The sequence below is a fragment of the Fulmarus glacialis genome, unplaced genomic scaffold, assembly GCF_000690835.1.
Source record: "Fulmarus glacialis isolate BGI_N327 unplaced genomic scaffold, ASM69083v1 scaffold20687, whole genome shotgun sequence".
Taxonomy (NCBI): domain Eukaryota; kingdom Metazoa; phylum Chordata; class Aves; order Procellariiformes; family Procellariidae; genus Fulmarus; species Fulmarus glacialis.
The window spans coordinates 20,434-29,721 of NW_009225347.1; positions in this window are offsets into that span (position 1 = coordinate 20,434).

Here is a 9,288-nt window from a genome sequence, read left to right on the forward strand (position 1 = left end):
AACCACCTGTATCTCTCTCATCGCTGCAAAATCAACAAAGCCGGATTATGAACGTGCATTATAAACCACAAATTCCTGGGTACTTACCACTGGTTATACCAATAAACATTTTTTTTTTTTTCACTGCAACTGTTTACTGCTCTTTATTAGATGGTTGAATTTATTCCCTGGAAATGTTCTGTGAGGCGCTTGCAACACTCAACGTGCTGCAACGCTGAAGGAAAAAATGGGCAAAACAAAACTTGTATGCTTTTTACAACTACACAAAATTCCCTGTTTCATTTACCGGTCTGGTGTGGATAAGTTAGTAGTCATATATGAAGGTTATTTTTCCAGCATTTACTTTCAAAGTAACTCCTAGGGAGAGCACTTCAGTAGTTAAACTAACTGGCCTTTGCATACCACTTTAACTACAATTAAATATAACTGAACCAGAAGTAAAACCATTACTGAAATAGTTGTGAAAACTTTAACGTATTATCAAGAAGTATTTTTTCATAAACGTGCAGAAACCTATTGTTCACTTGAGACTTTACCTAACTGAGAACTGCACAATTTTTTTAACCTTTATTTTTTATCTTGACATGAAAATACCAAAAGCAATTGTGAAGAAAACGTCTCAGCTTTCACTCACAGGGTTACTTAGAGGGGATTGCTTTTAGCATGTGCAAATGATGGTGTAAAAATTAAACTGTATCATTTAACAATGTGATATTAAATGTGATAGTAAATGTGATAAATTACTCTGTTCTCATATATGTGATTCCCCAGTTCATTTCCCATGCTCTATACTAGGTCAAATGCAAGTGCAATGAGGATTATTTGCCTGAGCTTTTATAGCTGTACAGTGTACCTGAAGACATTAAGGTTGCAGCCAAACCAGGAGTCCAGGTTTGGTGAACTTAGTTCATCATAGTAACAAGCAAAAAAAATCTAGATAGCGAAGGTAGCTGATTAAGGAGTCATGAAACCAAACTTGTCATGCTCTGGTGTAAAATAGCGAAAAGAATCCAGAAAATGAATGGTCATGCGGGTTTAAGAAATAATAATTTTTATTATTAATTACAAATAAGAAAATAACTTGAAAAAATGCCCCTTAAATGAAAGCCCTCTTCTAGATCAAAAGTGTGCTTTGAAATGCAAAATAAACCTCTTTTCTTCTGCCATGGGTTTGTGTATACACACAGGTGCTAATTTGATAAGGACTTGGTTAACTTCCGCTGACCTGAACTATCGTCAGCTTAGATAAAAATAATGATTTAGTGGCCTTAGAAAGCTGCGAAACATGTAGGCTGTAGCTGCAGTGAAGGAAACTGAAGTGCCATTGTCAGATCTATTAAATAAGAGCTTGCAGTGACGAAAAGTGGTTTAGCAGCTCCGTATGGGCCTAGGATGTGAGACCACCCGGCGGGATAGGTGGCCTCCTGTGCTACACCTTCCCCCCGAGACCTGCAGCAGCCTCTTAGGGCCAGGCTCAGAAAGGCACCTGCAGTCCTAAGGAGGGACCTAGGCCAGTGGAGCTCACTAAGCTCTGCAGTTAGGATCTTACTTACCCTGAGGTCAATAGGCCTCCAAAATTAGCTCAGATTTTTACTCAAAGTAGCCCTGAAGTCTTCTTCTGCACACGCCCAGCCCTGCCGCCGCAGAAGAGCTCCCGCACGACGTCCAGGCTGGGGTCTGGCAATGACGCCTGCTGTTCCTCTTGCCCGAGAGGCTCAGTCGAGCACCTGGTCTCAGCGTGGAAGTTTTAAATCAAGCATCCCACAAAATGCAGCAGGGGTTACTTCTGTCTTTGAAAATGCTGTGTGCACAGGTGGGAGCAGGATACGGCAGATGGGAAACATTCTGGACACAATCCAATGTCTATTCAGAGAACCACTGTCCAGACTGTTGATGTAATACTATAGGTGAACTAGAGGTCTTGGCCAGGACCTACTTACAATCTCCAGGACAGAGCCACGATGTTTCCAGGAATGTTTTAAATTGTGTCTTTTGGTTGTTGGGGTTTTTTAATCTTTGCTGTATTTGTTTTGGAGCATAAGGAATTTGGTATCCAGGGCCATTAATTCTAATATCATGCAGCAGCCGTGTGGGGATGCGTACAAACCATGTATGAATGAGCTGTTTTCCTGCTGGAGAGGAATGTTAAAGAGATACTGTGAATTTTAAGCTTTGGGGAAAAGACAACTATTATTTTAAAGAATAAAAGTGCTTTGAAATCTGAATAGCTGTTCTGCTTTTCTACAGTATTTGCTGAAATACCTTTTCTATGTTTAAAAAAACATAAATCTAACTTCATTCACAGCTTAGGAAGGGTACTGCTTTGGAGATGGAAGCTTATGAACAAAGGAGCTTTGAAATGGGCTGTCTCCTCTTCAACCGCTCCAAATGTTTGACCTTGATGTGTCATTGAGAAGAAACTGTAGCAAGCTTGTTGCTGATAAAAGCTTGCTGTTCTCCCACCATAAGGAAATTCATCTGTCTTAAGAAGAGCTTAAATTATTAGTCAGTCGGGCATCTGAAATCAGAAATTTCTGCTGGTGCACCCCAGGCTTTGGAATGCTGTCCTATGAAATCTAACACTGCAGCGAGACAATTAGACCTGATATCTGAAAATCCTAGGTCCAAATTAAACTGAGCCCATAAAGTAATTGTTGAATATGATGTTCACATGAAAACAGAGCCAAATTATGCATGAGTAATAAGGCTGTTATCAATATGAAAATATAGAGGACTCCTTTCTTCCACCCTTATTCACCACAGACATGATCTGGCTACGCTGACATCAGCGGGAAACGTCCCATCCCTATATGGAGTGGAATATCAAGTATTAAAGAAATAGTGGAATAAGGTGACATCACCTTGGAAACATTGATAGAAATGGACCTGCCGAGGTAGGAAAACAGTTTTCTTGCCCCAGTTTCTTCAATCTGTAGAATGAAGCAAGGGCTTTCCTTATAGTTATAGTTATAGTTAATGTGTTTTGCAAAGCCCCTTACTTTGCATAGTGTAAGACACAGGCCTATTCTTCTAAGTAGATCTTGTAAAAGTTATGTAGCAAAAGTTATTGTAAAAGGATGTAGCAATCAAATGGAATCCAAGTTTTCTCTGCTTTGGACTGTAACAAGCTTTCAAGGCTGCTGGTCGATTGAACAGGGTGCTGCTATGAGGGGAGGAATTCAGGGATTCATCCCCACCTAGCTTGAGTCACTTGCTTTAGGCATTTGGATAGTCATCTTTTCCTCTCTCTACAGTCAATAAAGAGAGAGATACCACCACAGATAGCCATCTGAGGAGCGATCACGCTGTGCGGCTGCTTCTCATCCAAAGTACTATAGACGCAGCCTAGCTATGCAGCCTAGGTACAGCCCGCCCCACAGCCATGTTGAAGAAGGAATTCATAAATAGGATTGCTCAGGGCACCTAGACAGGCAGTATATAGTGTAACGGGATAAAACAGTACCCCACAAAAAACATATAAGCAATGTGAAACCAATGAGTATTACATTGCCTTGTTTCTTCTTTCTTTCTTTGGTCCATGGCACGCTAATGAATAAAAAGGTTGGTATGAATAAATACCGGTTTGTGGCCGATTCCCTTACTCAAAAGGTCTTTATTCATGCACACCACATTCCTCTAAAGAATGTTTTAGAACAGGTTCTAAAAATTGTAAGTATTGGTCTGAATCATTCCCGATTTTAAAATATTTTGGTCTAGTAAAAGAATATCACTTTTTATATATATATGTGTCATTAAGATCACTGAAACATGACGATGAACAACTTGTAATTGCTAGGTATCTGGCACTATCAATCTCTTCTTATTTTTAAAGGAAAAATGACATTAAAATGAGTCAGCAAAGTAGACAATAGTGCTTAAAAATATTGATGACGAAGGTAGCATTTTAGAAATCAACCTAGCTAGGATGGGCTTAGAAATAAGCCAAATGTACGCTTAAAGACAGGGATTCTCAGTTATATGTGTGGCCTCAAATGGCTCCTTTCCACCTTCCACACTGTACATCTCTGCTGTAGTTGTAAATAATTACATTTTTACCTACAGAATTGTTCACTAGCCTTTTCTCCGTCTTTCTGCCAAGACCAAGGCTGAGGATTGGAAAGCCAATTAGAAAGACATCTTCCCTGTCTGATTGCCACTGAGCTGATTACCACTACCACATTCATTACCAGTTTCACACTCAATTCACAACCTGTATTTCTTCTACCTCCTGCCTTGCCCAGCACCTCCCTCACCTCCCCATCTTGACTTCACTTTCTCACTAAAAAATCCAGAACCACTTTGCAGAGTTATTAGTTTCTGCCTGCCTTTGTTTTGTCAGTGAAAACATGTTCTTTAAATGAAAAAGTGAGAATTTCTCGGCAAGCCATTCCTATGCAGTCAGGAGGAAGGAAAGGAGGAGAAAGGCATCTGTGTGTTTTATTCTTGATTTAGCTGAGAACTTAATTAGCAAATACATTTGTCAACCTTTCTGTTATTTACATCTCTTTAAAATAAATTACTGTGGTGATATAATTGAGAAGGACTGTTTATAGAATTATGACTCCCTACCTAATTATGTTCAGTTTGCCAGCTGTGCCATCTATTTGAAGGGCTGCACTTCTGGCTGGGGATTATTAGCAGCTTATATATGCCAGGTTATATACTTTCATACAATCCATTGCTTAATGCTTTATCTCCCTTGAGGGCATTAGAGATGTTAGGGTGAAACCTGGATTCATGTTGAAGGGTAATTTGCTTTAGGAAGAAAGAGGGTTTTTTACAGTGAATAAGCATTACATGCATCATATAAAGATGTGGCCAAGATTCTGGAAAGTGACTACTGAATCTGGGTACGTTTTTAAGATTCCCATTCTAAAGGATTTACTTTTCCAATGCAACAGAGCAGAAAATCAAGTCCTTTAAAAAGAGCCGACTTGCACACCAGAAACATTGCTTACTACATATTAACATTTGTGTTTGTATCTGTACTCAGATACACAAACATTTGTGTTTGTATCTGTGAATGTTTGTGATTTACTTCTCACTGAAAGAAAAAAGAAAAAGGCTGGAAAACCTGAAAACAGTTGCCAATAAGGGCACTGACCATATTGTTACATACAATCACAACAGCTTCCTGGACAGCTGAAATAATAGCAGCCTGTTTTAGTGCCCTTGAACCAGTTCCTACTGTTTGAATGCACTTCACAGTAAAGCCTGCAATACAACTGTCATCAAAATCAGCAGTAGCTTAGTTGTGACACCGCATAACTACGGCAGATGCTGAGAAAATCTCCACATCTGCCCAGGCTTGGTTTGGCTTCTAGGAGAACCGGGGACATTACAGTCCAAGTCGCAGAATATCTCCACTATTACAAATGGGACTAAGTTTTACAAGGTCTGGATTAAACTCGGCTCAGCCACTGTAAAACAGGAGCAAAGATGTTTTGTTGATCCCTTTTATTGTCAGTATTTGGATTGTAAATTCTCTGTGTAGAAACCCTCTCTTCTGAGTGCAGTGATGTGAGGTTGTAATTCAGCTTGGAGAGGGGGGCCTCCAGGTATTGATAAAAGGATGGTTTGAGAGTCGTGTGCACTGAAAAGACTGGCTTCCAGAAAAGAGATACCAGCTCTTAAACATGATCTCTGTCACACAGTCCAAACCCGAACAGCAGTATGCTTTTTGAAAACTAATTCAGCCAAGAAGTCAGCAACAGTGCAGGCAGAGCAAGAAAAAGAGGTTGTAAACATCAGAGAAGTCAGAAACTGAGGGAATGAACATCATACAAAGGACTCGCAGCAGGAGAGGATGCAAATGACGAGTATCAAACAGAATAAAGTATGGCTTAGGAAAAGAAGAGGAAAGGAAGAAAGATCTGAGAACAAACAGTGCTTCATTCAGAGCAGGTTGCGCAAGTGACTGCGCAGTTTGAACGGGAAGACAGAGAAAGCTCCACTAACAGACAAAGATGCTAAGACGAATGAAAGGTAATAAGGTGATTAGGTATCAAAGAGCTATAGACAGAAGCAGGGCTGGAGTAGCAGGCGGCAAATGAAAAACCAAGCTGACGGAGTGGAAATAATTGGGAGAGCATTAAGGCAGGAGGCCTCCAGTCAGTGAAGATGTTAAGTGATGATCATGCAAAAGAAAGAAGAGAGAACGGAACTGAGAAAACGGGATGTTCAGAGGGGGAATGGGAGAGGTGACTGGGGCTTGAAACTGCAGAATGGATGTAAGGATTAAGGAAAGGTCATATAGATAGGCATTGCTTCTCCTTCATTCAGAGGTACCTCATCTTTTTTGTCTTTTTATCTCCCTATCTTGTTAGTTAGACAGCACTTTTGTATTTACACCACAGCTGCATTACTTTTTTTTAACAGTTGTTATTTCAAGCAGCTTGCAATAAGTTCCCTTAGGGGAGGTTTAAAGTTTTATAGCAGCCTTTTACCTACCCACCACCTCTTCTCAAGCAACTTCCAGTTCATTCCTGCCATGACTGAAATGCCGCATGATAGCATCTTTGCAAAGCCTACAGAAGCAGGATAGGGCCAAAAGCATCTTACTGCTTCTCAGTTTGCATTTTCTTAAAGTCAGTTTAATCCCACATATTTAGTGCTGTAAGCAAGCAATTTCACAAAATTAAATAGGAATTTCCCTATGCGTTTATGACATAGCAGTGATGATAGATTTTTGTTTGCAGTTAAATATTTCCCTGCGGTGTTTACTGATTAAACATTGAAGGCACACAGGGCAAGTGATTGTGGGTTTGACTGAAAGCCAGCTGAAGAGAGAAAATTTCATTGATTCAGCTGCGTTTTAGAATTGATAAAACCAGTCCAGAGACTGATTTGCGAATAAATGTGTGCATTTCACTAGTACATTGGAAGTGGGAACTCTTGCTTTTGTGGACAAGAACATTTACAAGACATTTACCTCCTAACCAGTTCAGAGCTCTGAAGAGTTGTGTTCTACAGAAGGATATACTGTAAATGTGTTACTTGGGTCACCATTCAGACAGACTGCATATAATCCAGGCAATGAAATATGCCATGCGTGATGTATGTCATACGAATAGGACTGGTCTGCCAATAACACATGTGCTATCCCTTAAAGTTAGGTTCCATGAATTATTACAAAAGTAGAAGTGAGGTTCACTAACAGAAGTATGCCTAAAGCTAATGCTACTGACAACATATAATTTGACTAGAAATATTACCTACAAGCAGAAAACTATGGTCTCTCTCCCATCAAAAAGTACCATTTTGGTTCTGAATAAAACGTATGCAAAAAAAAATTTTTATGTCTATTTACCTTGATATTATCCATGAATGAGAAAGAAAAACAATAGGAAAATGAAAAACAATAGGAAAGTAAAGCCAATTTGTTGCCAAGTGGTCAGTAATCTAATCAGTCCTATATGCGTAGTAATAATAGACTTGCTCTCTTGTCAAGAAATTTAAGAAACTATAAGAGTCCCTCAGGTTTACCCTGCAAAATCATAATCGTATGGTCTCATAACTGGAAGGAGGGATCCAACAGTAGGAATGCTGACACGAACATATTTTCAGGGAAGCTGAATACTTAAAGAGTAAGGTGCTTACTAGTATTTCCTCCGACCACCTTGGCTCCTGCAACTCTATTGTGGCTCCTCCCGGCGTGATCCTATGGAGCTTGTTTCAATACCATTAGAAAGCGCTGCAGCAAATAACGTTTCTGCAGAGCAGATAGGCGTGAGGCGCTCCGACATCGTTACTCATGTCTGGTTTATGACAGGATAAGCTTTTATCTCTTAGGGCCAGGTCTTTTAATCCAGCTGAATAGTTTCAATGCAGGACAGCGTGTGGGAAAGCAGAGTTGTATGCTGCTTCTACACTCTTACAGTGCTGGAGCCAGCAAAGGCTCCACGGTAAGTCTGGCTGCACTTAACTGCCCATAACACAAAGGACAATTGGTCTCATCTGCCAGGAAAGCACTGGATTCCTTGTGTCAGCAACTCTCAGTGGCGTGGTGTAACCATGTCAGAGTGTAATAAAATCTGTGGAAAAGATTTCCGAAAGAATGGAGCCAGGCAACTACATCATTTTGTTCCAAAAAGTCTGTATGACATATTGGCTAAAGTTAAGTTTTATGGCTTTGTTTGACATAGTCAAAAGCGGTTGTCACGCCGAAAATGTATCTTGTCTTTTCCTGAACTATTTTTATTGCAAAATCTGTTATTCATCATAAGTTGGTCAAAAACCAAATTAATACACTTTCACATTAGCTCTCACACACTTCCTAAGCAAACAGTAAAAGTTAAAGGCTGGCAGTTCAGTATTGTTTATTGTTACATGGGGCTGTGTTAGTTTGAGTATGTGATGAAGAGAAATACAATAGTGTATACTTTAAAACAGGAATCAAGAAGAAAACATAATCCAGAAGTTTCGTTTCAGCATTCTCAAATGTCTTTTCAAGTCAACGTCTTTTGGCATCGTGTGGACTTGGCGAGATACCAACTTGAGCTCTTTTGGCACAACAAGACACAGTATTGTAGACTATGATAGATGTAGCCCTTGAAAACAGGGCAAAACAGAGAAGAAGTAAGGAAGAAGTGAGCACTCAGAACAGAGCAGCTTGTTGCTTGAATTCATCAGAGCACAAACTCAATGCCACCATATCACTGCCTAGATCAGAAGAGAGACCTAACCGTGATTTTTAATACCCCGCAAGTATGACAATACATTCTTTTCCTCTTACAACTGAACCCCTGCATAGTAACAATTGCAACAAACACTGGAAGCATAGGAGCCTGACCAAACTAAATTACCCACCATTTGCTTTAGGTCATAAAAGCAACCTTTCTATCAAGATTTAATTGAAAAATTAAAATGTTTCCACATCAGAAATTCTAAGGAGACTATTTGTAATTTTGCATGTCATGCTAATAAAGTTGGGATTGGGGAATTACAGGAAATAAAATAGCTACTTGCTCTTTTCAGGATTCATATACTCACAAAAGACTCTGAATTAATAAACTTTAAAAAAGAAAACACAGTTTTATGTTATTGCATAAGATATTTGAAGTCCTTAAACTAGAGAGCCCTGTATGAATAGCCTTCCTTTATGTAGCCGAGCAATCTTACACCTTTGTTTATCGAAGCAACTGGCATCTTCATCGCCTTTACTTTGACATAACTCTCATCAAGGGAGTTTTTTTTCTTCTAATTGTCCAGACAGAGGAAATGAATGATGTTTTGATTTTTGTAAAAGAAATTCTTTTGCTCTGTCTCTTTTTGGAAGTCTGCATTTCT